Source organism: Crotalus tigris, unplaced genomic scaffold (genome assembly GCF_016545835.1).
Source record: "Crotalus tigris isolate CLP2741 ecotype Arizona unplaced genomic scaffold, ASM1654583v1 scf7180000020000.429882, whole genome shotgun sequence".
NCBI classification, from domain to species: domain Eukaryota; kingdom Metazoa; phylum Chordata; class Lepidosauria; order Squamata; family Viperidae; genus Crotalus; species Crotalus tigris.
Genome location: NW_024097814.1, coordinates 343,058 through 369,820, shown reverse-complemented (window position 1 = coordinate 369,820; position 26,763 = coordinate 343,058). Strand labels below are relative to the sequence as shown.

The 26,763-nt window shown below is 42.2% G+C and overlaps 1 protein-coding gene across 1 annotated transcript in view; it reads right to left on the bottom strand.

Moving 5' to 3' along the window:
• LOC120318035 (dedicator of cytokinesis protein 4) overlaps window positions 1–26,763 on the bottom strand; it is a 335,809-nt gene that overhangs the window by 57,559 nt on the left and 251,487 nt on the right. The gene's annotated exons all lie outside the window — the stretch shown is intronic.

Here is a 26,763-nt window from a genome sequence, read left to right as displayed (position 1 = left end):
AATAATGCGAGAAAAGATTTTGAGACCAGACAAGACCATTATCAGAAGTCTATAGAGGCAGCATCAGTATCCAGGGCTTAAAGAGCAAATAGCAGAAAGTTTATAGTGTAAAATCCAACTGTTTTGTACAGATCTATCTTGGTAAGGCCCTGCTCTCCTTCAGAAGCAGCAAAGAAGGTTGCATTTGTAGAGAAGGGGGTTATTTTGCAATGAGATGACCTATATGCGGAAAGTATTTCAGGAGATGATTCAGTTGCAATCTCAAATGGTACAATGAAAGAAAATCCAATAAATTAATTGTAAGTGACCAAGGAAATGACCATGAAAAGGGCATCCAGTAGCCATCAGGACAGACCTGGGGATTTTACAGCAATAGTCCACATCTGGCCCTTTGGCTGTCCCTGTCTAGCTCACATGATATTGAAGTGGAATAAAGTGGAATAACATAGAATAAAATGAAGAATAAAGTAGAATAATAATGATGATGATGAAAAATCATTATTCAAGTAAAATGATGTGTCTGTATAATTCCTGGAAGAAAGCTGTGTTAGCAAAAGCTGTGTTAACAATACATGACTGACCTAATGCACGTTGAGAAACATTGTATAAAGTAAAACTCTCTTCATTGTATGCCTGTGAGAAACTAACCGAATGATATACAATGTAGATTCCATGTGTGCTCCTTTGTTCCTGAGAAAGAGAGAGCTATAAAACTGTAGTTTGAACCCACCCCCTTTGTTCAGAATTTGCTGTTTTTAACCAGCTTCTGAACCTTGCGCAAATAAACCTCTCTGTTACACCCTTTGGAATTCCTAAAAGTCCTTTTGTTTTCCACAAGAATATTAATTGGAAATAAGAAATCAAATGTAAATATGTGTCACAGAGGATGAAGCCAAGCTGGGTCTCTGTGAGTCACTATGTACTCCTTCAGTCAGCTGGTGGCCATGGGAGGATGAGGAAAGTACTTTTCTGCACCTGTCAGTGTGTAAGAGTTTATGAACTGGAATAGCCATAGCAATGAATCAGCCAATGGGAACTGTTTTTTAACTGAGACACAGGATTGACTGCGAGAAGCATATGATCCAGCCTAGGTCTGGGCGTGTCTTAGTCTCTCCCTGTGTCCTGATCTCCTGAATTAGTTGTTGTTCTCTACCATGTTGCCAAGATCTGAATGAAACTGTATGTATCATGTTTATATATATTTTACAGATAAAGTTTTTTGAAACTATGCCTCCTGCTCATTTTGAATGTGTGCTTATTTTTTGGACTTATTTTTGCACTGGAAAGCTGTAAACTCTAACAGGTTATGGGCCCAGATCCCAGCCAGCCCTTGCATACAGTTCAGACTGAAGAAAAAGATTGAGGCTCAATACAGAGCTGTAATTAAGCTGAAGGACTGTCTGAGTTAAATAAAGAAAAAGATAAAGGTAGAAGACTCAGCTGAAGGCTTGCACGATGGCTGATTTAAAGGAGAGCTCTCTGCTCTCCTTTTGTCGATTGGGACAAAAGAATTATCTTATTTCGGCTGCAAAAATGGAATGCTTCCTGAAGGCTAAGTAGCTCTGGGATATTGTGATTAATCCACCCCAGGGGCAATTAGCAGCTGCAGATCAACAGAGGCATAAGGCACTGGCTTACAACATCTTAAGTGTGGAAGATGAACAATTCTTCAATGTAGCTGAAGGAAATAAAAGTTATTCTTTTATAAAATTGTAGAAATATAATTGTAGAAATGTAATGCCAATATATGAGACTGTCTATTTAACACAAATGTAACACTGTAATGCAAATGTAGCAATGCACTGCCAAATGTGTGAGGTTTGTTCAATGTTTACTGCCTAAAATCCTCCGGACACAGGAACTTACACTTTGAGTAGAAATCCTACTATCAAAGAGGGAGATTTTGACCCTAGGTGAAAATTACAAATAAACAAGTTAACAGCAGATGGCTGGAAGAGGTCAGGATGACTTTAAGTACAACTTCAAAGTACATCTATAAAGATGAAAGAGCTTCTTAGATGTGACATGCATTGTAGAGGTATAAAATGCAGAGCTTGAAACCAGGCCAGTGCTCTCTTGGAAAACATTCGAGTGGGAAGATTTCAGGAGGCCGCGTTTGCAAATGCTCTTGTTCTTTTCTTTTCTTCTCTTTCCTTTTTCTTCTTTTTATGTTATTCTCCAATAAACCTTTGTTTTGTTAACCAGACTTGTCTTTGTATTGTGAGTATCAAAATTTGGGGTTTTTACATCTCACATAGCTGACTTAAAAACTGCAAAGGAAGTTTGGCTGAAGTTGAGAAGAGTCCATGTGAGTGTGTCAGCAAGCAATATAGTGCAATTATTGAGACAATTGTACAGAGCCTGGCTGCTGTCACATGAGAGCATAGAAGAGCATTTGCTCCACATGCAGAAATTGTTTGTTGAATTAGAACAGCGAGGAATACAGATTCCTGAATCTCAGAAGGTGCTGTTGGTACTAAATAGTCTTGATGAAACGTGGGCCATCGTTTCAGCTGTTTTTGAATGCAGACCAGAACAGGAATTAAGTAAGGAAGGACTTAAAGTCTGTTTGATTTCTGACAAACAGAAATGCCATTTTAGAACAAGCCATGAGGAGAAATTCCTGAGGTGGGGGTCCAAGGAGCAGAGAGAGCAGAGCAGCAAACTGCCTGTCTGCAGAGATTGGATTACATCTCAGCAGAGAATTGCCAAGAAGAAAGAACAGGAGAAAAAGAAATGCTTCATCTGTGGGGCTGAAACTCATTTCAAGAAAAAACTGTTTACAAGGAAGATGAACAACAAATGGACAAGCTATTGTTACAAAAGTTAGATATTGTAATAGCAGAGACAAATGATTAATAGATAGTGGGGCTAGTCAAACAATTGTTAATGATTATAAGTGTCAGAATCCAATTATATTTCATCTTTAATTATCAAATATAGAAACTCCCAATTCTGCCTTCTCTGGATTCTGCCATAAGAGGGAGAGAAGGGGGAGAGCAAAGGGGCTTTATGGCCCTCACTTCCTTCAGTACACTTCAAAGGGCTGAATGATGAATGTGTGTTTATTGTGACCTCTAAGCGGTAGCATATCAAAGAAGGGTAATTGCCTTTCATGTAGTTATCTGAAGTCTCCATCCAGACGGAAGAAAGAAGAAAGGGGGTGGAATTGTGATACTTGAAACTATCACTGGAAGGGGGGTTGATTGGGTGGGACTAATGGGGAACCCCTTAAAACCTTGAATGGAAGAGCTTGAACCCCAAGTCCTGTCTAGCATGCCTGCAACCACTTCTCTTAATAAAGGATTCCTGTTGGAAGAATTATTCCAAGAGTTCTGTCTTCTTAAGATGCAAAGTGGGGTGGGTCCTTACATTAGACAGGACTTGCAAAATGAATCCACCTGGAAGGAAGACCCTTGCCGGGGGATTTTGCAAAAATTTACCATGTCAGACAATGGAGCAAGAGAGGGGGAAAACTCCCTGGAAAGAGAGCCGCTGACCCAGTTGGAACCTTGCCAGATGTTGGGATCCGAGAGGCAAGATTCCTCAGGAGAAGAAGTGGTGGAGACACAGGACCACAAGCCTCGCTGGTCGATGGGCGTTGGAAAGAAAAGTGAGTGGGGAAAGGAATCAAGAAAGGTGACCCTGAGACGGGGGACCAAGCAACCAGAATGGAAGCAGGAGATGGAGAAATCCCTGCACGCAAGTGAAGAGGGAGGAAGCTGGGCACCGTACTCAGGCTGGATCCTAGAGAAAGCTATTGACCTGATAAAGAGAACTCTCAGCTCCCTAGGAGAGGAGAATACTGAGCCCTACGGCCGCCCCAGTTCCTGGAGCCGCAAAGGGAGAGACACCGAGGGGGACATGGAACCTGCAACCCCAGGGACATCTACTGATCCAGGAGCCCCCACCCCCTACCGGACCACAGATGGTAATCTGGACGGAAGACACTACCACCCACAACGAAGGCACCGATCCATTCCAAGACGTCCACCGTTGGAAGTGAAATTCAAAGGGGAGCCAACACGCTTGGGGTTTTTCCTAACCCAAGTCCTCAGCTACATGGAGGAATATGGGCAGGACATTCCCAGCAACAAAGCCCGCATCCGGATCATGCAATCTGCCCTGGATGGACCAGCTGCGGATTGGGTGGTGAACTTGCATGACTCCAATGCCCCAGAACTCAGTAACTTCAACCGTTTCATGTCCTCTTTGAGAAGACGATTTGAAGACCCCCTGGCTGATCGCAAAGCCCGTGAAAGGATAACAACGATGAGGCAAGGAAAACGCCCAGTGGCTGAGTATACCCAAGAATTCCGGGCCATTGCCAGCAAACTGAATTGGTCAGAAGACATCCTCCTTGGCCATTTCAAAGACGGACTAAACTATGATCTATATGATGCTTGCCTGCCCCGAGGGGACCCACATCAACTTGAGGAATGGTACGTCTTGGCAGAGGAAGCAGAGATTGACATATTGAAGAGGCACCGCCGAGGAAAACAATGGAGCCGCCCCCCGCCTGAGCTGACACACCAACCGGTGAACTCATCGGATACAGCCAAGAAGCAAATGGGATGTTTCAAGTGCGGAAGAGAAGGGCATCGAGCTGTAGAATGCCGCTCAAAGGCCCCCCAGCACAACCCAGACAGATCCCCAATCAACAAACCCGGAAAGTATTCAGCTAAGCCAAAAGAAACGGCCATGAGAATGATGGAAATTGCAGAACCCCCCACTTCTGCTCACCAAGGGGAAAGAACTCCAGCCTACACCACAGGGCGGTGGATGCGTCAGATGACAGCTCGGAGGGCAAAACCCTGGTAAGTGGATGCATCACACCCATCTTCAAAACAGTGACTATATTAATCCCCCCCATGCCCGAAGCTGTGAAGGTGAAAGCCTTAATAGACTCTGGCTGCACCCGCTGCCTCATTAGCCCAACACTAGTGGGGAATCTGGGCATCCCATCCAGGAGACTGGAACAACCAACCTCATTTGGCCAGCTAGATGGATCCATAGCAGGGGGGGTGCCAGCTACCCTAGCCACTCTGCCAATACACCTCTCCCTGGGCAACCATGAAGAGGACATAACGTTTGTGGTGACCCCAGGTATGGAATGCCCAATGATTCTAGGGATGGACTGGTTGAAAAAATGGAACCCCTGGGTAAATTGGAGGACGACAGAAATCAAATTCCCGAAGGGGGCCCCTATGGACTTAAAACCCCAAGGGAGGCTACCAGAATCAAGAATAGAAAAAGCATCCATAGGAGAGGAAAAAAGATTAACAGAAATACCAGAGGAATATAGGGACCTTGCTGAAGTCTTCAGTGAGGAGAGGGCGAATGAGCTCCCCCCCCCACCGACCCACAGACTGTACCATTGAATTCAAGCCTGGGGCAAAACTCCCGAAGCCCAGATTATACTCCATGAGCCCAAAGGAGAAGGAGGAAATGGAAAGATTTATAAAAAAAAAATCCTGGAGAGAGGTTTCATTGAGCCAGCCAAGCCTAAAGTGGCTGCCCCGGTCCTTTTTAGAGAGAAGAAGGATGGCTCTTTACGTTTATGCGTGGATTATAGGGCCCTGAATACAATCAGTGAAAGCAACCTATACCCGCTGCCCCTCATGAAAGACATGCTGTCACACCGATCGAAAGGGAAAATTTTTTCTAAACTAGACTTAAGGGAAGCTTACTATCGCGTGAGAATCAAGGAAGGGGACGAATGGAAGACTGCATTTAACTGCCCCATGGGGTGCTATCAATTCAAAGTCTTGCCATTTGGATTACAAGGGGGCCCTGCAGTCTTTATGCAATTAATCAATGACGTTCTAAGGGAGCACCTGTTTAAGGGGGTCCTTGTTTACTTGGACGACATTCTTATCTTTACCGAAACAAAAGAAGAACACGTCAAACTTGTCAGAGCGGTTTTAAAAAAGCTGCGAGCCGCTCACCTATATGCCAAACTATCAAAATGCGAATTCCACCAGGAAAGGATAGACTACCTAGGCTATCGCATATCCCCACAGGGCATTGAAATGGACCCGGAGAAGGTCAAAGCAGTACTAGATTGGGCACCACCCCGCACAAGAAAGCAACTACAAAGTTTCCTGGGCTTTGCAAATTTTTACCGCCAATTCATCCCCTCATTTGCACAGATAGCCTTGCCCCTCACTAACTTACTGAAAATGAAAGGAACATCCTCAGTAAAACCTAGCCAGCCACTAACATGGACAATGGAGTGCCAAGCAGCGTTTGAGAGACTAAAGAGACTTTTTTCTGCCGAACCAGTACTAAGGCACCCAGACATGGACAAGCCCTTCATAATACAGGCAGATGCAAGTGATGTGGCAGTGGGGGCTGTGCTATTACAAGAACATGATGATGCAGTATTGCAACCCTGTGCATATACATCCAAGAAACTCACGGAAACAGAACAGCGCTGGCCCGCATGGGAGAAGGAGGCTTATGGGATACATTGGGCATTACTCACGTGGCGACAGTTCCTGGAAGGCAACAAAATCCCTTTCCAGGTGTGGACTGATCACAAAAATTTAGAAGCCCTGAAAACTTCCAGGAAACTCAATCCCAAACAAGCCCGCTGGTCCCAGCATTTTCACCAATTCCAATTTAAACTCAAACATTTACCAGGAAGAAAGAACTTCCTGGCAGATGCTCTATCTCGCATGCCCCAATATAACAGCGCAAGAACCACAGACTCTAGACCAATAATGGCAGAGTCACAACTGGCAGCACCAGTAACCACAAGAACCAAGCCAAATTAAAACCACAACTGGACAGCCAAACTGGAATTGAATTCAGAAAAAGTTTGGAAACAGATGAATGGTTCCAGAAAAACAAAAATGTGTGCACAATGAGAGACGGGTTGCCTTGGGTAGGGGAAAAGTTACATATACCAACAACTCAAAGAGTAACTTTCATGCACCTTTGCCATGACACAAAATCAGCAGGGCATTTTGGATTTGTAAAAACTTTACACTTAATTAAACGGCAATTTTGGTGGCCATCAATAAAAAAAGGACATAGAAAGTTATGTTGCCAGCTGCCCAACCTGTGCATCGGCAAAGAGGTTGCAAGGGAAGTCGCCAGGGCTATTACAACCAGTGGCAAGTCCCTCAGCCCCCTGGAGAGAAATAGCCATGGATTTTATAGTGGAATTGCCAGAAAGCAATGGGAATACTGTTATCTGGACAGTCACGGACCTATTTTCCAAACAGGTGCACTTTATCCCTTGCCAGAAGATTCCCACTGCCAAGGCCTTAGCAAAACTTTTCATCCAGCACATTTACAGATTGCACGGGGCACCCCAACGCATCATCTCTGATAGGGGAGTGCAATTTACGTCTGCATTTTGGAAGGAATTTTTATCCCTCTTAGGGACCACTCAGGGACTGACATCTAGCCATCACCCTCAGACAGATGGACAAACAGAACGCTGCCATTCGGTACTTGAGCAATATTTGAGATGTTTTTTAAATTTCCAACAGAGTGATTGGACGGACTTATTTCCTTTTGCAGAAGTCGCCTACAATAATGCAGTCCACTCCAGCACAGGCTACACTCCTTTTCAAATAGCCAACGGCCAAAGTTTCAACCCTATGCCAGAGTTAACCCCAAAAGAACCAACGATCCCTTCACTGAAAGAATGGATGGAAAACCTACAAAACACCTGGCCAATAGTCAGAAAATCACTAGATGAAGCTAGGCAGGCATACAAAGCACAAGCCGATAAAAAAAGGGTTGAGCCTACACCATTCATTATAGGAGAAATGGTGTACTTATCTACAAAATACCTAAAATCCCTACAGCCCTGTAAAAAACTTGGACCAAAATATATAGGACCTTTTCCAATTAAAAGAATCATAAATCCAGTAACAGTAGAATTAGAATTACCCAAAAATCTCAGGCAAATACACCCAATTTTTCATTGCAGCCTGCTGAAAAGAGAGCATCAGTCACCTCTACGGCCAAAAATCCCCCCCCCCACCACCTCCAATCATGGTGGAGGGTGAACAACACTTCGAAATAAAAGAGATCCTTGACTCTAGGAGATATCATGGAACAACTCAGTACCTAGTTGCCTGGAAACATCTCCCTGCCTCACAAAATGAGTGGGTTCATAAACGTCATGTCAGAGCCCCGAAGCTATTGAAGAAGTTTCACACAGAGTATCCTAACAAGCCTGACTAAATTTTTTACTTGTGTTTTCTTTCAGTGGATCTCTCTTATTTTTAAGAGGGGCCGAATGTCAGAATCCAATTATATTTCATCTTTAATTATCAAATATAGAAACTCCCAATTCTGCCTTCTCTGGATTCTGCCATAAGAGGGAGAGAAGGGGGAGAGCAAAGGGGCTTTATGGCCCTCACTTCCTTCAGTACACTTCAAAGTGCTGAATGATGAATGTGTGTTTATTGTGACCTCTAAGCGTTAGCATATCAAAGAAGGGTAATTGCCTTTCATGTAGTTATCTGAAGTCTCCATCCAGACGGAAGAAAGAAGAAAAGGGGTGGAATTGTGATACTTGAAACTATCACTGGAAGGGGGGTTTGATTGGGTGGGACTACTGGGGAACCCCTTAAAACCTTGAATGGGAGAGCTTGAACCCCAAGTCCTGTCTAGCATGCCTGCAACCACTTCTCTTAATAAAGGATTCCTGTTGGAAGAATTATTCCAAGAGTTCTGTCTTCTTAAGATGCAAAGTGGGGTGGGTCCTTACAATAAGTTGTTTTCCAGATTGGATTCAACTGGAGGAGATGCAGTGGCCTTAGCAAATGGCCAGAAGAAATGAAATCCATGGATGAACATAAAGTGTTCACCTCCATGACTTTGCCACAAGATTACAAAGCTGTAGCATATAAATGGGTATACAAAAAGAAAGTGTTACCCAATAACAAAGTCCAATATAAGGCAAGATTAGTGGCACAGGTTTTTGCAGAAGAAAAACATGCACTATGATGAGGTATTTGCACCAACGGTAAAAAGTGAAACTATAAGGTTGGCACTAGCGTTGGCAACGGCACATGGGCATAAAATTTGGCACTTTGATATAACCACAGCATTCTTCAATGCAGAGTTGAAGGAAGAAATTTACATGGTTCAAGCACTAGGGTATGAAAGTAAAAAACCTGGCACTGTGTATAAACTGAACAAGGCCATTTATGGGCTGAAGCAGTCAGACAGAAACTGGAACATCTGTTTAGATGTGGCATTGAAGGGTCTTGGGTTCAAGAGTTATAAGGCTGATGGTTGCATATATACTGCAAGATTCCATGGTGAGGATTGCCAGTTATTAGCATTTGTGGATGGTCTTTGCTTCATTGCAAAGGATCTAGCACAGGTGAAGGAATTTGCTAATCAATTGGAGAAAAAGTTTGAATTGAAAAGTCTGGGTGAAATACAAAACTATCTTGGTGTAGAGATACAAAAAACTGAGAAAGGTGGCTATGTTTTCAGTCAAAGAAGGAAAACTGAACAGCTGTTGGAAAGATACAACATGAAAGATTGTAATTGTGCTCCAGCACCTATGAGCATAGATTTTCACAACACTTAGGTGAAGACAAAAGTGAAGCCTGTATCAGGAGATATATCAGTCAGCTATAGGAAGCCTGTTATATCTGTCACAGTGGTCCAGACCAGACATAGCTTGTGCAGTAAGCATCTTAAGTTGCTTTACTGCCACACCAATGCAATTGCATTGAATGGTTGTGAAGATAATTCTCAGGTATTTGAAGGGAACCGTGGATTTGGGTCTTCAAATACAGGTCTCTGAAGAATTAAAATGTTATGTTGACAGTGATTATGCCAATTATGTGCAAAGCAGAAAGTCCAATTCTGGGTTTGTGGTATTATTTGGAGGGACTTTAATTGTGTGGAAGTCCAGAAAAAAAGACAACTGTAGCTATTTCTACTGTGGAGGCAGAATTTATTGCTCTGTCTGAACTTTGTTCAGAAGTAACCTGGTATGTACAGCTGTTAAAGGATTTAAGTATAGAAGTTAAAGAAGCTGTAACAGTATTGGAAGATAATGTTGCTTGCAGGTGACAGAGTGAAAAGTAGAAGCAAGCATGTGGACATTAAGTATTGTAATGTAAGAGAAGCCATCAAAAGTAAATGAATTCACTTGCTTCATTGTTCTTCAGATGACAATCTGGCAGATGTAATGACCAAGCCATTGGATGGAGTACACCATGGGAAGAGTATTAAGTTATTTGGTTTTATGTCTATTCCAGCCATAAAGGGAGGAGTGTCAGTGTGTAAGAATTTATGAACTGGAATAGCCATAGCAATGAACCAGCCAATGGGAACTGTTATTTAACTGAGACACAGGATTGGCTGTGAGAAGCATGTGATCCAGCCTAGGTTTGGGCATGTCTTAGTCTCTCCCTGTGTCCTGATCTCCTGAGTTAGTTGTTGTTCTCTACCACGTTGCCAAGAACTGAATGAAACTGTATGTATCATGTTTATATATATTTTATAAAACATTTCTAAGCTACGCCTCCTGCTCATTTTTGGGGCTTATTTTTGTGCTGGAAAGCTGTAAACTCTACCAGCACCTATGCAGCACTTGTCCCTTTCCTGGAGTACCCTGGGAACAGTGGTGGGATTCAAATATGTGAACAACCGGTTCTCTATATGGATGCTGCTTCCGGAAGTCCATTCTGGGCCTGGGCAACAAAAAATTAGCTACTGATTTTGCTGAAGTGGTGCGAACTGGCTGAATCCCACCACTGCCCGGGAGGCAGCAGCAATATTACATGAGGAGACCCAGGCTCATCCAGCCACCATTGCCTCTGTTGAAGCACAGCTTGCAGGTGAGTGGGCAGAGGGCAGCCAGGACCTAGTGAGTAAGCAGATGCATTGTGGTGGCAACAGAACTGTGACTAGGCCTGGCCAGTCTCAAGTGAGGTAAAGCAAGGCTCTACGCTCCCTGCTCCTTCAACATGTCAGCAGTACCGACAGCCACGTCACCAAGAAGGAGCTCAATCCAACCAAAATAGGGTCAATGAGATCTCTGACAAAGAGCAACAGAAAGCAATTAACCTATTGATGAAGTACAGTATGAAGTAGACTGATTGAATGAACAAGCTATTGAGGAAATTTTGAAGTAGAACAGAAATACAACAAACTCCTCCAACCATTCTTCTAGAACAAGTCAAAATTGATCATCAAAATTCCCAATTTTTGGATAACAGCACTTGTCAAACACCTACAAGTATCTGTACTGCTGAGAGAGGAAGATGAAGAAGCATTGCATTATTTGATCAGAATTGGGGTGATGGAGTTTGAGGACATCAAATCAGGTTACTGTACATTGGTTCAGCCCTCCAATCAATCCCAGTTTCTCATGCAGCTCCTTGGGAAATTTAATTGATCACCCCTGAATTAGGACAACAGGTACCAGAAAAGCTTTTGCTAAGCCAAAGGAAGCAGGGAAGTATTAAAGATCAGAAAGTCTCCAATTCACTGTGCTGCCCTCACACACACACACTGATAAGTTAAAAAGTCTTTATTGAGCTGGCTGAACCCAAGTATACAGTCCCCAGCAATTGAATAAAAAAAGCCCACACACACCCTCTAAGTTCCACTGGGAGTTCTAAGGAGCCGGCAAAACCAGGCAGAAGCCAAAACAAAGGCATTCAACAAAGCAAGAGTTTTAAAGGCTTAAATAAGTTCACAAGGCAAGGCACTAGGTCAAGGCACAAACCGAAGTTCAACACATGTTCAAAGACAAAACATGAGAAGCAGGAATCATGGAGCAAGGAATCCATACATGTCGTTCCAGCAACATCTCTTCGGGTAGGATTAAATAGGCAAAACTGGTATGGCCCTTCACGATGGGTGAGACTGCCCCCTCACAAGTAACCTGGCTGACCGGCGTTGTGCCTGTCACCTCTTCACCCTGCATGTCCCTATATCGGGGAGGTGTGGACTCCATCTCCTCATCTCACTGACTGCAAGCAGCTGCTCCTGTTCTTCACCTGAAGCTTCCAGGCTAACTTGATGCAGCTGTAGCTCCCTCTGTTTGGGCTCAGCCTGCTGCCCATCTGGTCATTCTGGCTGTGACTGCTCTGTCAAGCTGAAGACCTCTACTCCCTGATCCATATCTCCACAAACCCCATATTCTCTTCCCCAGAAGTGCCAAGACCCAGCTCATGCTCCTCCACCTTCTGCAAACTCACACCTGGAGAGGAGGCTTGAGGCACATCCATGATACTCACAGGGAGAAGGAAGAGAAAAAGTGGGCAGACTTCTGTTATTATAACTTATCTCAATAAAATATACTATATTTCATAGTTCCAATAGATAAAAACCGTTTAAAAGAACTTCAAGGAAAAACTTTCTTTCTTAGAGAACATTTTATTTAGGGAAACAAAATATTGGCACGTACATAGGTGAACCCAAGACTAAAAATCCCCTCCCCTTGGTTACAAAGTTACTATTGCAATTCCCACCCCAAATTGCTGTCATAAATCACATTCACCAATTGTTACAAAACGCGGGCTCTCCTCCCAGCTCTCCAGCCCACCAAATTGTTATCAGCACTGACCTTGATTCTCACACATATGAATTGTTTTGGCTAACTGAGAACTACACATCCCCCACCCCCTTCCTTCATCTAATATCTCTAAACTAAAATGAGGCAATGAAGGCAAAATGAAAATGGCTTCAGTTTGTCACAGCATTGACATATGGCTCCTCTTTAAAAAAAGGAGAAATCCTGCAAATCAAACAAGAACAATATTTAAGAATTCCCCCCTCGGTTTGTCTGGATGTTTATCATAAAATTTACGTATAAGTCTGTCAGCTTTCACATCAGTACACTTCACCCAGGTAGCTTTTGATAATGGATATCCTTTCCACTGCAATAAATATTGCAATTTCCCTTTATACAATCTTGCATCAAGAATATGCTTCACTTCGTAATGAGTCTCTCCAGCCACAAGCGGACCAGGTGCTTTCTTGGGAGGGGTCTCAGAGTTGAACCTCTAAAAGGCTTCAACAAACTACAGTGAAATACTGGGTGGATCTTTCCCAACAGACAAGGGAGTTTCAGTTCTGCAGTAACTGGGTTTAAGATATGCACTATGGGAAAAGTTCCCAAGTATTTCGATCCCAATTTTTTACTAGGTAACTTAGGTCTTAAATACGTTGTAGAAAGATAAACTTTTCCCCCCCACACGGAAACACTTTTGAGGTGCCCTTTTCTTATCAGCTTGCTTTTTGTAAGTTTCTGAGGCTTTTTTCAAAGCTTTCTTTGCATTGTCCCAAGCATCTCTCCAAGCGGATACCCATTGATCTAAAGTCGGAGAGGCAGGAGGATCCTGGGAATAGTCAGGCATCGGAATGAAATCCCTCCCTGTAGCTATCTTGAATGGCATAAAACCAGTGCTGCTGTGTACAGTGCTGTTACAAGCCACTCCAGCGAAAGGGAGATCAATCCAATTTGTTTTTTGGTAATTCACATAGCATCTAAGATACTGCTCCACATTGCGTTCGCTTTTTCAGCCGCCCCATTCATAGAGGGATGAAAAGCCGATGACAGTCCTTATGTAGAACCAATAAATTTGAGAAAAATTCTCCAGAATCTGGCCATAAATTGAACCCCCACCTGTCAGAAATTATCCATTTTGGTGCTCCGTGTAATCTGTAAATTTGCCTGAGGAACAACTTAGCCAATTTCTGGGCAGATGGGAGCCCTGAGCAGGCAATAAAGTGAGCCTGCTTTGAAAAAAGACCAATCACAGTCCATATTACCATATTTCCTCTACTTTCTGGTAATTCAACAATAAAACCCATAGAGATCTCTTCCCATGGTTGGGAAGGATCTGCAACAGGCTGTAAAAGCCAGGAGGCTTTCCTGGGATTCTTTTCATGGTAGTACAGACTGCACAGATTTTTACATAATTCTCCACAGTTTTCTTTAAACCTGGCCACCAAAATTGCCTCTGAATTAAATGTAATGTCTTTAAGTAACCAAAATGACCAGCTTGTTTAACATCATGGCTGCATTGGAGCATTTGGAGTCTGAGTGATTCAGGCAAATATAATTTACTCCCTTTCCAAGCCAATCCATCCTTATAGGTCAGGATGGTTTGATTGTCCTTGAACCATTGATCATTTATCAATTCTTGTTTTAACTTTTCTGTCAAAGGATTGTTTGGGCTAGGGGATTTCACGTGTTGTTGTCTCTGAGGGGTTATTTGAGAAATGGGATGGTGGCATAAGAGAATATATGACTTGTTCATGTTGGCTTTTGTATGGGGCAATCTAGAGAGGGCATCAGCTAAGAAATTTTTTCCTCCTGGTAGGTATTTTAAGGTGTAGTTAAAGCGATTAAAATATTACACCAAGCGTACTTGTTTGGGAGATAGCTTACGGGGAGTTTTCAATGGTTCTAAGTTTTTGTGATCAGTCCATATTTCAAAAGGCACCTTACTCCCCTCTAAGAAATGATGCCACGTCAGAAAAGCCCATCTAATTCCAAAGGCTTACTTCTCCCAAACAGCACACCTCCACTCTGTTTTAGTGACCTTTTTGGAAGTGTAAGTGCAAGGCTATAAAATTCCCTCATGGTTTTTCTGTAACAACACTGCTCCCACAGCCACATCACTAGTATCAGCTTGAATAACAAATTACTCCTCAGAATGAGGGTGTTTTAGAACTGGGTCAGCTGCAAACAGTCTTTTTAAATTCTCAAAAGCTTTTTGGCATTTTAACAACCAGTGTAAAGGCTGACCTGGCCATGGTTTCCCTCCATCTTTTTCAGTTTTTAATAGCTCCGTAAGGGGTAAGGCAATCTCGACAAATGAAGGAATGAACTGGTGATAGAAATTAGCAAATCCCAAAACTTTGGAGCTGTTTTCGGTTCTGTGGGGGCTACCATTCTATCACTGCTTTCACCTTAGCTGGATCCATTTCAATGCCTTCGTTGAAAATTTTGTAGCCCAAATAATCCAAATGCATCTGATGGAATTCACATTTTGAAAATTTGTCATAGAGCTTTGTGTTCAGTAATTTCTTCAGTACCTCTCACACTAAACTTATGTGTTCTGTCATAGTGTCTTTATAGATTAGGATGTCATCAAGATACACCAAAGTCCTTTGTACAAATGATCATGCAGCACCTGGTTGATTAGTTGCATAAAAACAGCTGGAGCTCCTTGTAATCTAAATGGCATAATTTTGAACTGATAGCTACCCAGAGGGCTATTGAAAGTAGTTTTCCACTCATCTCCTTCTCTTATCCTCATGCAGTAGTATGCCACTCTTAGGTCTAATTTGGTAAAAATTTGCCCCTTCGCCAGATGTGCTAGCAAGTCCTTCATTAAGGGGAGAGGGTACATATTCTCCATGCTCACCACATTCAGATGTTTAAAATCAATGCAGAGCCTAAGCAATCCATCTTTTTTCTCCTTAAAAAGCACAGGGGCAACCACTTTGGACTTGGCGGGTTCAATAAAACCCCTCGCTAATTTTTTTTCAATGTACTGCCTCAATTCTTCCACTTTGAGGAGGGTCATGGCATATATCTTTGGCTTAGGTAACTTAGCCCCTGGTAGAATCTCAATGGCACAATCATTGGGTCTATGGGGCAGCAGGAGGTCACATTCTGCCTCATTAAATACTTCTGCCAAGTCTCTATTCACTGGGAATGAGAGACATTCCTGGCAGGGTGTCTGTCGCTGCTTTTAATGTCTCAGATGGTGGTTTTGCTGCTCTGCTGGTGTCGTGGGAGGAGTTGGGGGGTGATGGTCCTATGAGTAACCTCAGGGTTCTCATTCCTTCCTCCCACCACATCTAATATCTCTAAACTAAAATGTGGCAATGAAGGCAAAATGAAAATGGCTTCAGTTCAGTTTGTCACAGCATTGACAGTATAGTTCTAACAATCCTTTGGGTAAGTTTCTTAATCTGTCTATCTTGTACAGCTGGCATCATGTGGAGTTATACACACAAAATTACATTTCAATATGTATTCATTTCTGTTATATTTCAGGCCCGGGTAGGCCCTGCAGTACAACTGCAAGCCTTAATAGACTCTAGCAATACTAGCAGCTTCACCACACATAAATATGCCTTGCCCACTCAATCTCTGTGAGACATTTAATTTCAATGGCAGACATTTAAGCTTTAAGCTTATTTCAAAACATATAGATTTTCTCCTACTTACCATATGCAAGCATCAAGAATCACTGTAACTGGCATGGGAATGGACTGGTTTCAAACCATAATCTACTCTCAGTGTGCATAAAATTTCCAGTTATGCAAAATTCACTGTCTGTAAGACTTCACCCTTTCCTGCCTTCACTCTCACATCATAGTATTTTAGCAAATACCCACATCTTATGGAGCAAGTATTACACACATTCATTTGAGAGAAAGAGGAAAGAACCATTCTAATCATGGTTCCAAGGCTCATATTCCAACAAAATATTTTCATTTTGTGCCTGGAAAGAACTTGTCTACATAAAGGAGTTTACTGATGATAACCTGCAAAGGTCTATCTGCTCCCACATTTTTTTGTCCAAAAAGATAATCCATAATTACAGCCAATGTGCAACTGTGCATAGCGCAGCAAGAGCTACACACCGAACAGCTGAGAGGAGGGATTTTTGAATTTCAGACCAAGACCGGCTTTTACATCAAAGCTGGAACTATGGAATAGAATTAAAAATGAAAAAATGGGGATATGAATGAATTTTAGTTTGAGAGAGATATGTTTTCCTTTCTCTTTTTCTTTTTCTTCTTTCTTATTCTATGTAGTATTATATATATTTTTATGATATGAGAAATATAATTGTTGGAAGGATTATTGTGAGGGAAACAGTTTAGATATTTAACCATAAACCAACTTTGAGAAAATCTTAACAGATAAAAATGATTTCAATTTTGTGGGGAAAAAGTCTAAATGAGAATGTTGAAAATAAGACATATAATGCAACCAAGATGACCAACTAGAAAAGAAGTTCTATGTTGATGCTATTACTAATTGGATAAATGTTAGAAAAATGTTTATATTTAACCTTTTTGTTACTAAAATACTAAGAATTGTATTAATCTAATGTTTGCAAAAGAGAACAATATGGGAAGAAGAGAAAAACAAGGAAAGCTGTTATGTAGAGAGTACAATATGATAGAAATTGACTATTATTGATTGTTGTGAAATGTGAACCCAGACATATATATATATTAAAAATAAAAGTAAAAATATGACTCTTGGGAATATCCATACTATTAAAACAATGATCACCGAGATAATGCTTTAAGAGAATAAAATTTAATTAACCAACCTAGCTTTTGTCAAAATACATTTGACATCGTCAGGGTTAAAATGCAAGTATAGAGAGTAGACTTATATACCATTATCAAGCGTCCTGTTATCAAGCGTCTGCTTCCAGCTCTTAGAGCGCGTCATTGGTCCCAGCTGTTCAAAATGTAATCCAAGCGTGCCTCCTTTAATACACATTCTTTTGTTCCTAGCTTGCATTTCCTCACACATCACTCGATCGGTAGCTTCGGGATTAAGTGGATTCAGGATTAAGGTCTTCCCCCCTCCCCCGTGTGTGATGGAGGAGTTACAGGATGATCACCTTGATACTTTATTTCCCCCAAAATAAGCCCTAATCCGTCTTTTGGAGCAATATATATATATATATATATATATATATATATATATATATATATATATATATATATATATATATATATATATATCACACATTGCTCCTAGAAGCACAAAGCCAAAAGCACCAGCCTGAAGATGACAAATGAGACTTCGTCGAAACGTCGTCAAGACACTTCCAATTTTATGTGGGAGAAAACCCGAATAACCAAAGACCTACATGCAAACACCCACGAAAACCTCAGAAAACAAATACACACACACACACACACACACACACACACAAAACCGGGTCTTATTTTCAGGGAAACCCAGTATACACTTTTAAAATGTTACTGCCATTTAAGAAAATAAAAATAAAAAATACAGGGTTTTTGGAATTCAAATATCCATAGTCTGCATCCTCATGCTTGTTATTAGTATATCAGCAATAGACATATTACTTTTACTGAAGATCAAAAAGATTAAGCTCATGACCATTGCAAGGAATGGAAATATGAAAAGAACAATTGATGGTGAAGAGATTGACTGCCTGCAAAAAATCATTTTCGTAGAATTATTGAACAGTAATGGTGAGCATGAATCGAGTATGGAAAACCAAGGACATTAGTCTGGCAACTAAGTGCAGATTAGTCCACACTAACGTGTTGCCTTAGCTACTTATGGTTGCCAAAATTGAACCCTGAAAAAACTAGACAGAAGGAAAATTGATTTATTTGAGCTGTGGCTGCACCTTCTATAGACAACAAAGATGGCAAACAAGCAAGTACTGGAATATATAAAACCAGATATATCACTAGAAGACAAAATTACATTTCAGTTATTCCTGAAATGATTAGCAGTAAAAGGAAATGAGGTCACCAGAAAACATGGTATCTAGACACTATCAAAGCCAACACCGGCCAGAGCATAAAACAATTGAAATAAGACTTCCGGTTCCTGCACACAGTGAAGCAGTTGAGGGATTTGGGATTCCGAGCCCTCCAGCTGAGATTCTTCCTGTTAATGGACCCTAAATGGACCCTAAATGGACCAGAAGCTGCCCCGGAGAGGTGGCAATGAAAGAAGGAAGTCCCATGGACCTAGGAGAGACAGCGGTCGACCCGATTGGTCCAGGAGAAGCCTTCCAGAAACCAATAGGAGAAAGTCTGGCTTAACTTCAGAGTCTAGCCCAAGCTGTAAGCCACAGAAGTCAAAAGCACTACTTTAAGCTGATTGTAAACAGTGTTCTTGAATCTCAGTAAGAACATTGATTTTCTCTATCCTACCTACTTTCCTGAAGGGGAGAAACTCCCAAGAAGCAAAAAAAAAAAAAAAAAAACAAGAACTTTTTTTAAAAATTCTCTCTAACTCCAAAGCTATTTCCAAAGGAGGGGGGGAATCTGGACTTTTGGTCATCATGGACAATCAGAGATTTATAGGAAATACTTATCATGAAAAAATGAATATTTTTCAAGAGGAAATATATGTTAAGCTGCAACTAATTCAAAGAACAATGATCTCAAATCACAAAGAAATTCAGAATAACCTTGAAAATGTAAATCAACTCATCTCCAATTCAATTTTATACCAAAAAAAAAACCCTCAGGAAAATACAGCAGAGAAGGAACAGACAAAACAGATGACTGAACATAAATTCAAGGATAGAGACTTGAAGATGGAATTCTACAAAACAAAGGAGTATGATCTAATCCAAGTGGAAATTTTTTTTTTACAAGAAATACTAGATTTGGAAAAGACAACTTATATTTCAACACTACAAAATAAACTTGAGGAAAAGAAAAAAGACAGGATAAAACGTTCTACAGAGATATCAGGAAAAACACCAGAACTGGATAGACAAAAAGCGACAAGAGAAGCAGAGAGAAAAAGAAGAAAAAGATTCCCAATAAAAGGGAATGGGCAAATGCCCCTAACAAAGATATTGATTTACTTTTTATATCTACAGTAACATTTATGAACATAGGGGAAAACCTTTTGATTCAGCAAAATACATTGATTAAGAAAGATACTGGGCAAAGGAAAAAGATTAAGGTGAAAACCAAGAAAATAGATGATGGGACTTACAAGAGAGAATACTTTAAAAAGAAACATTTGTTTGAATATGGTTAAAAAAATAGAAAAAAATTGGAATATACTATTCTAAGAGGGATGAAGTCTCTAAACAGTATAGTATGCTTTTTTCTCTTTTGCGTTCCTTTGTTTGATATGAGTAATATAAAAAAGTTGAAATGATTTAAATGAAATGTTTTAGATACTTAAATGTGACTGAATTTAAGAAAATATTTAAAAAATTGTTTTGAATAAGAGTTAAAGGACTAGATGACTAGATGTATTGAATGGAATGTTTAAAGATTAAATATATGCTTAATTATGGTTAAAAAGAATAAGAAATTAAGGAAATAAATATATATTAGCCTAGGAGGGATATATATTCTAAGTAATATGTTATTTCTTATGTTTCTTTACTCTTGTTTTCCTTTTTTTTCTTCTTTCTTTTTTTTTCTTTTTTTTTCTTTTTTTTTCTTTCTTTTCATTGTTTTATCTATTTCTTAAGAAATGTAAAAGTATGAGATGGCTTATATGGAAAAAATAGAGTTAAATTTGTAAATGTAATTAATTTTTGAGAAAATCTTTACCAATAAGAATATCTAGAATTTGGTGGGAGAAATAAACTAAAATAAGAATTGTAACAGGATCTATGATAAGGCAACCAGAATGACTGAATAGAAAAGAAATATTATACTAATATAATTATTATTTTTAGGAATATTGGGAAAAAATTATATATTCAATTGTCATTTATCAAAAAAAATAAGAATTGTATTAACTCAATGCTTGCAAAAGAGGTTATTTTGAGAAAAGAGGAAATCAACTAAAATTAATATGTGGAATATGGATTATAGAAATTAATTGTTAATGACTGTTTTACAAATGTAACCCAGACAACACACTGTTCACCAATTATTGGGTGATTTATGTTTTTTAAAAAAAATTAATAAAATATATTTAAAAAACAATTGAAATAAGCTGTACAAGATCAAAAATTCTAGCGATTCTTGGTCCATAGAATCACTGAGAATCAGATAAGATTGAATGAATACATCATCCTTATCAGACACATTGCATAACTAATAAAAATAGATAAACTGCTCTTAAGAATCATATTGATACTTGTAATATAGGTTATTCTTGAGGCTAGGCTAGGCTAGGATGTCCTCAACTTATGACCAGTCACTTACTGCCTATTGGAGCAATGGAGCTCAAAATGGTTCTTACAACCTTGATTTGAAGTTCCAAAGGCTATCCTCCCGCTGCAGTCTCATGATTGTATTTTGGGTTCTTAGCAACTGACCCACATTTATGGCTGTTTGCAGCATCCTGTGGTCATTTGGCCATGATTTACAAAAAAACTTACAATTTTTGCCAGACATTTACTTTGTGGCAAAAAAACCCCACTGCAACAATGGGTTCACTTTACAACCATAGTGTTCACTTAATTACCATGGATTTGCTTAATGATCATACTGACTCACTTAACAACTATAGCCAAAAAAGTCGTAAAATTGTATAGATCACATGATGACCCATTTAATGACTGGCACAACTTATGACTGTAATTCTAGGCTCCATTACAGTCATATAGTGAGGGGAAAAATTATTTGATCCCCTGCTGAATTTGTATGTTTGCCCACTGACAAAGAAATGATCAGTCTATAATTTTAATGGTAGGTTTATTTTAATAGTGAGAGACAGAATAACAACAACAAAAAAAAAATCCAGAAAAACGCATTTCAAACAAGTTATAAATGGGGCATGGGTCTTACCTGAATGCCTTTTCTCAGAGTGATGATGGAGAATCCACCAATGGGTTAAATTCGTCTTCTGCCCATTGACTAGTCATCCAATTTTGCTCTGCCTCTCCTCCTGGGACCTCCCTGCCCCAGTCTCGATGAGGCAAAAGCTAGTTGGCTATGTTTTCTTGTGTTGACTCCATCCTCTCCCCTCACAGGACCTGACTGGCCTCAAGGGTGGGAGTGGATTCTCCATCGTCACACTGAGAAAAGGTGTTCAGGTAAGACCAACGCCCATTCTCCAGCGTGACAAGTGGAGAATCCACCAATGGGACATACCAAAGCCTCACTGTCCTTGTGGGTGGGATGCCGTCTGGGCCTGTGTCCCACTCTCTGATACTGTGCACTGGGGTACTCTCCTGCCAAAGGAGGCCTCCGCAGATGCGAATCTGTCTAATTTGTAGTGTCTTATAAAAAGGGAAGGCGACATCCACGTCGCCGCTCTACATATTTCTTCAATCGAAGCCTGAGTTGCCCATGCTGCTGAGGTTGCAGCACTGTGCGTGGAATGTGCAGTGATTTGTCTGGGGACCTTCGCTATACACCTTTTAATCCATCTACCGATTGTGGATGCAGTGACCCTCCGACCTCTTGTGTGAGAATGGAAGGAGACAAACAGTGCTTCCAATCTATGGAAGGGTGCCGTTCGCTTGATGTACTGCTTTAAAACTCTGTGAACGTCTAAGGTGTGCCACTTGCGCTCCAGTTCATGGGACAGTTCAAAGCAAAAGTTTGGTAGCACCACCTCCTGTGCTCTGTGGAATAGGGAATTGACCTTTGGAATGAAGGAGGGGTCCAAATGTAACACCACCCTGTCTGTGTGGAAGGTACAAAGGTCCTCCCTCACTGACAGAGCTGCTAATTCTGAGATGCATCTTGCTGAGGTAACAGCGACTAAGAAGGAGACCTTAAGGGTCAGGTACTGTAGGTCACAGGCCCTGGCAGGCTCAAATGGAGGTAAGGTTATGGCCTGTAGGACCTTAGGTAGATCCCAGGAAGGGTATCTGTGTACCACAGGTGGCCTACTGTTAGATGCGCCCTTTACAAAGGATCGCACCATTGGGTGTCTGGCTAAAGTTTCGGACTTGCCGTAGGTAAGAATGGTTGATAGGGCAGCCACCTGTCTACGAATTGTGTTGGGTGCTAACCCCCTATCCAGACCTTCCGCTAGGTAGTCTAAGATATCTGAGATAGAGACTTTGCATGGGTCTAGTTGTTGCCTATTGCACCAACCGCAATAATTTTTCCAAGTGGAATCATAGATCCTGTTAGTTGTAGGCCTTCTAGAGGCCTGGAGAGTCTTAATGACTCTTTGTGAGAAGTTGTCTCTCTCTAGGAGACTCCGCTCAAGCACCAGGCGGTCAATTGGAGCCACTGTCGGTCTGGATGTAGCAGGGACCCCTGGTTGAGGGAAATTTGGTCATGTGGAATCCTCCACAATGGAGATGTAGATAGGTTTAGGAGATTGTCAAACCACGATCATCTTGGCCAGTGCAGTGCAATGAGTATTACCTCCGCTTGCTCCTGCAATATCTTCCTGATGGTTACTTGTACCAAAGGAAGAGGTGGGAATGCATACAGCAGTCCTTTCAGCCAATGGCCTCGAAGTGCATCTGCTCTCTCTGCTCCTGGTGTCGGAAAATGAGAGAAGAACCTTGGAAGCTGAGTATTCTTTGGACTGGCAAACAGGTCCAACACTGGATGGCCGAATCTCTCTGCTGCTTTTCTGAAGAGAGCAGGGTGCAGGTTCCACTCTGAGTGGTCTATCGTTGTCCTGCTCAGGAAGTCTGCCTGGCGATTGGCTTCTCCTGAGATGTGCTCGGCTTTGATGGAGGCTAGGTTGTTTTCTGCCCAGATTCCCAGCACTTGTGCTTTGTTCATGAGGGCCCTGGATCACATGCCTCCTTGTCGGTTGACATGCGCTTTGGCCGCCATGTTGTCCGTGAGTATGAGCATGTGTCGATGCGCCACTGCGCTGTGGAAGTGATGGAGGGCCAGGTGTATGGCTCTGAGTTCTAGCCAGTTTATGTTGTGCTTTAGGTCTTTCTTTGACCATTGACCCTGAGCTAGCTGTGATTGCAGGTGCGCTCACCAGCCGAATAGGCTGGCATCCGTTGTAAGGTGACTCAGTTGGCTTCCCTGAACAAGTGTCCCTTCCCCATCGCTGGGGAGGACCACCACTGGAGCGACCTCAGGACCTTTAGTGGCACCTTCACTCTTCCGTTTGAGGAGCCTATCCCCACTCTTTGAAATGGAAGTAGGAATCACTGGAGCTCTCTGAAGTGTAGCCTTGCCCAAGGTACGATTGCGAGGCATGACACCATCTTTCCTAGCAGCTGTGAGAGTGTAGCCAGCATTGAGGACCGTTTCCTTTGGATGAGCCTGGCCAAGGTTCGAATGCTGCATTGACGCTCCTGAGAGAGATGGACCGTGCACTTTTGTGTGTCTATGACCGCTCCCAGATGAAGACGGCGATTTGAGGGAACGTTCTGACTCTTCTGAAAGTTTACTGAGAACCCATGGTCTTGAAGGGTTTTCAGAGTCAGTGCCAGGTCTGACTGTGCTGTCTGGACCAATGAGGATTGGATGAGAATGTCATCCAGATAGCATTGGATGCGCACCGGATTTGTTCTCAAGTGCGCGGCGATTGTTGCCAATACCTTTGTGAACACCCTGGGAGCTGAAGAAAGTCCAAAAGGTAGGGCCCCGTATTGGAAGTGTTGACCCATGTGGTAGAACCTGAGGAACCTCCAGTGGTCCGGAAGTATGGGAATGTGAAGGTAGGCCTCTGTTAGATCTATGGACGTCAGAAGGTCCCCCTTCCTGATGCTTGCTAATATAGAGTGAAGGGTTTGCATTTTGAAATTTTTATACTCCAGGTGTCTGTTCAGACTCTTTAGGTCTAGTATTGCTCTCCCCCCCCCCCAAATTCTTTGGGACTATGAATAGGATGGAATAGAATCCTTGTCCCCACTGATCTCTTTCTACCAGTTCTATAGCCTGAATGTCCAAGAGGTGTTGGATGGCCTCCTTGGTGAGGTTCCTCTTGATCAGATCTTTTGGAGATGGGCAAGGAATGAACCGGTTCGGGGGTGTTGAGAAGAATTCTAGGGATAGGCCAAATCTGATGGTATTTAGGACCCAGAGGTCTGTGGTGGTAGCTTGCCATTTGTGAGCAAAAAGGGCTTGCCGGCCACCAATGGGGGGGCCCCCGGGCTGTCACTTGGATCTGTGGTAGGGACGCACCCCAGCTCCTCGAAAGGGCCGCCTTGCTTGGGCCTGCTGTCTGAACCTGTCCCTGTTATTGTTTCTCTCACCTTGACAGTCCGATCGGGGCTGACAGGGACGGAAAAGGGTCCCCTGATCCATGCCTGCATCAGGTCGGAAGGCCGGTCTACAGGAATAGGAGGGAGCTCTCCTCTCTGTCCTCTTTGTCAGGTGGGCCAGGATCTTGCGTTTGTCCTTATTTTCAATTAGATAAGGGTCAAGCGCCTCGCCAAAGAGCCAGCTGCCCTTATAGGGTACCGCCGCTAAACACCACTTAGCCTTCATGTCCACTCTCCAATGCTTGAGCCACAGCAATCTGCCTGCACCAGTGTTGTACACTATTGATCTGGCAGAGAAATTGGTTGTGTGTAAGGAGGAATCTGACATGAGCTCCGCTGCCGCCACTAACCTTCTTAAATTCTGGTGAGTTTTCTTCTCCACTGGAGGAATACTCGACTGGAGTTGGTGCAGCCAAAGAACAGATGTCCTGGCGAAAAATGACGTAGTGATGGCTGCCTTGATTGTCACGCCGAGACCTGGTGTGGCCTGCGGAAGATGAGTTCCATCTTCTTGTCTTCTGATTTCAGGGCCTCCGCTGCATCCCTGGGTATCAGGGGTGGAGAAAAGAGGGTTGCAATGGGTTCATCTGTTGTTGGCACTTCTGTTATCTCTGATAGTGCCGGATCTATGTTGAACATTTTCTTGTATGTCCCCCTCATTGGGAGGAAGGAACCCGGTGTCCCCCTGTTGTTCTGAACAGAATCAAAGAAGAGAGGTGGGCAGGGAACAAAGTGTTAGGTATAGGTGGGCTGTGAAAACACGTTGTTGTTTGTGACCTTACTAGTTGAGGGACTGTTGGAGGTTCCTTTCTGTGGAATCGGGGGCCTCTCGATATTTGCAATGCTGCTGGTCTTATGTAGCAGCGTCTTGAATAAGGATGGATTAAACAGGCCTCTTGAAAAAAGCGGGAGCCGCCCCTAGAGGCCACAGACCTTGTTCTGGAACAATGGTGTCTTGAGGAGGCCATGGCCTGTGCGACAGCCTGAGATATCAGGGATTGAAGGTGTTCTGAAGACATTGCTCCATGATTATCTGAGCAACAGATGCCTGCTTCTGAACCCAGATCTCCAGGCCCCTTGCTTAGGGGAGAGCTGTTCCCCTGTTCTGTATCGGCCTCTGTTTCCAGAGATTCCTGGCTGGGCTTCTTTGTGCCAAAAATTTCCTCCTCCCTGTAATTGGGTGGCTCTAATTTGTCTTCAGTGGAGGTTTGCCTCCTTTCGGCTCGGGAAAATTGTCTCTCTAGAGCCTGGTGACGTCGCTTAGCCCCTCTATCTGCTGCTTTGGAAGGCCTTTTGGCCAATATTGCCTTGGTCTTGATCTTCCCAGCCACTTCCTGCTTGGATGATCTCTGTCTTTTATGAGCAGGGGGGGCTGGTGGTGGCAGGTTCCTGCACTGTTTGAATTGTGCTGGTATCTGCCATTCTTTACTGGAATGATTTACAATTCTGGTCCGGTTCAGGGTAATTGTGAGCTGATCTATGTCTTGTGCTCTTCAATTATTATTATTATTATTAATATTATTCTTTTATTTTATTACATTATTATTATTATTATTATTATTATTATTATTATTATTAAATTTTTATTATTACTATTCCTATGTGGTTAGGAAGAAGGACTGAACTTGGGTGGAGTTGAGGTTGTTATTGACCGAACTCAATCTCTCTCGTGCCTCCCTCAGCTGGATTTCCTGGAGGCTGCCCAAGAAAAAACAACTGTGCTTGTATTCGGTAGAATACGGTCAGCGTGAGCTGCAAGGAAGCCGAGGAGCTGCAGGGAAACTCTGGGAGGGAGCTGCGGAGTCTAAAAGCCCTCCGCCGACCAGCTAATCCCTGGCTTCAGGCAATGGAAACAGCAGGAGCCTTGGAGGTCTTTAGCTGATTTAGGGTAAGAGCCTTTGAGAGCAGTGATATTCTTCTGCAGCTCACCAGCTTCACGTGT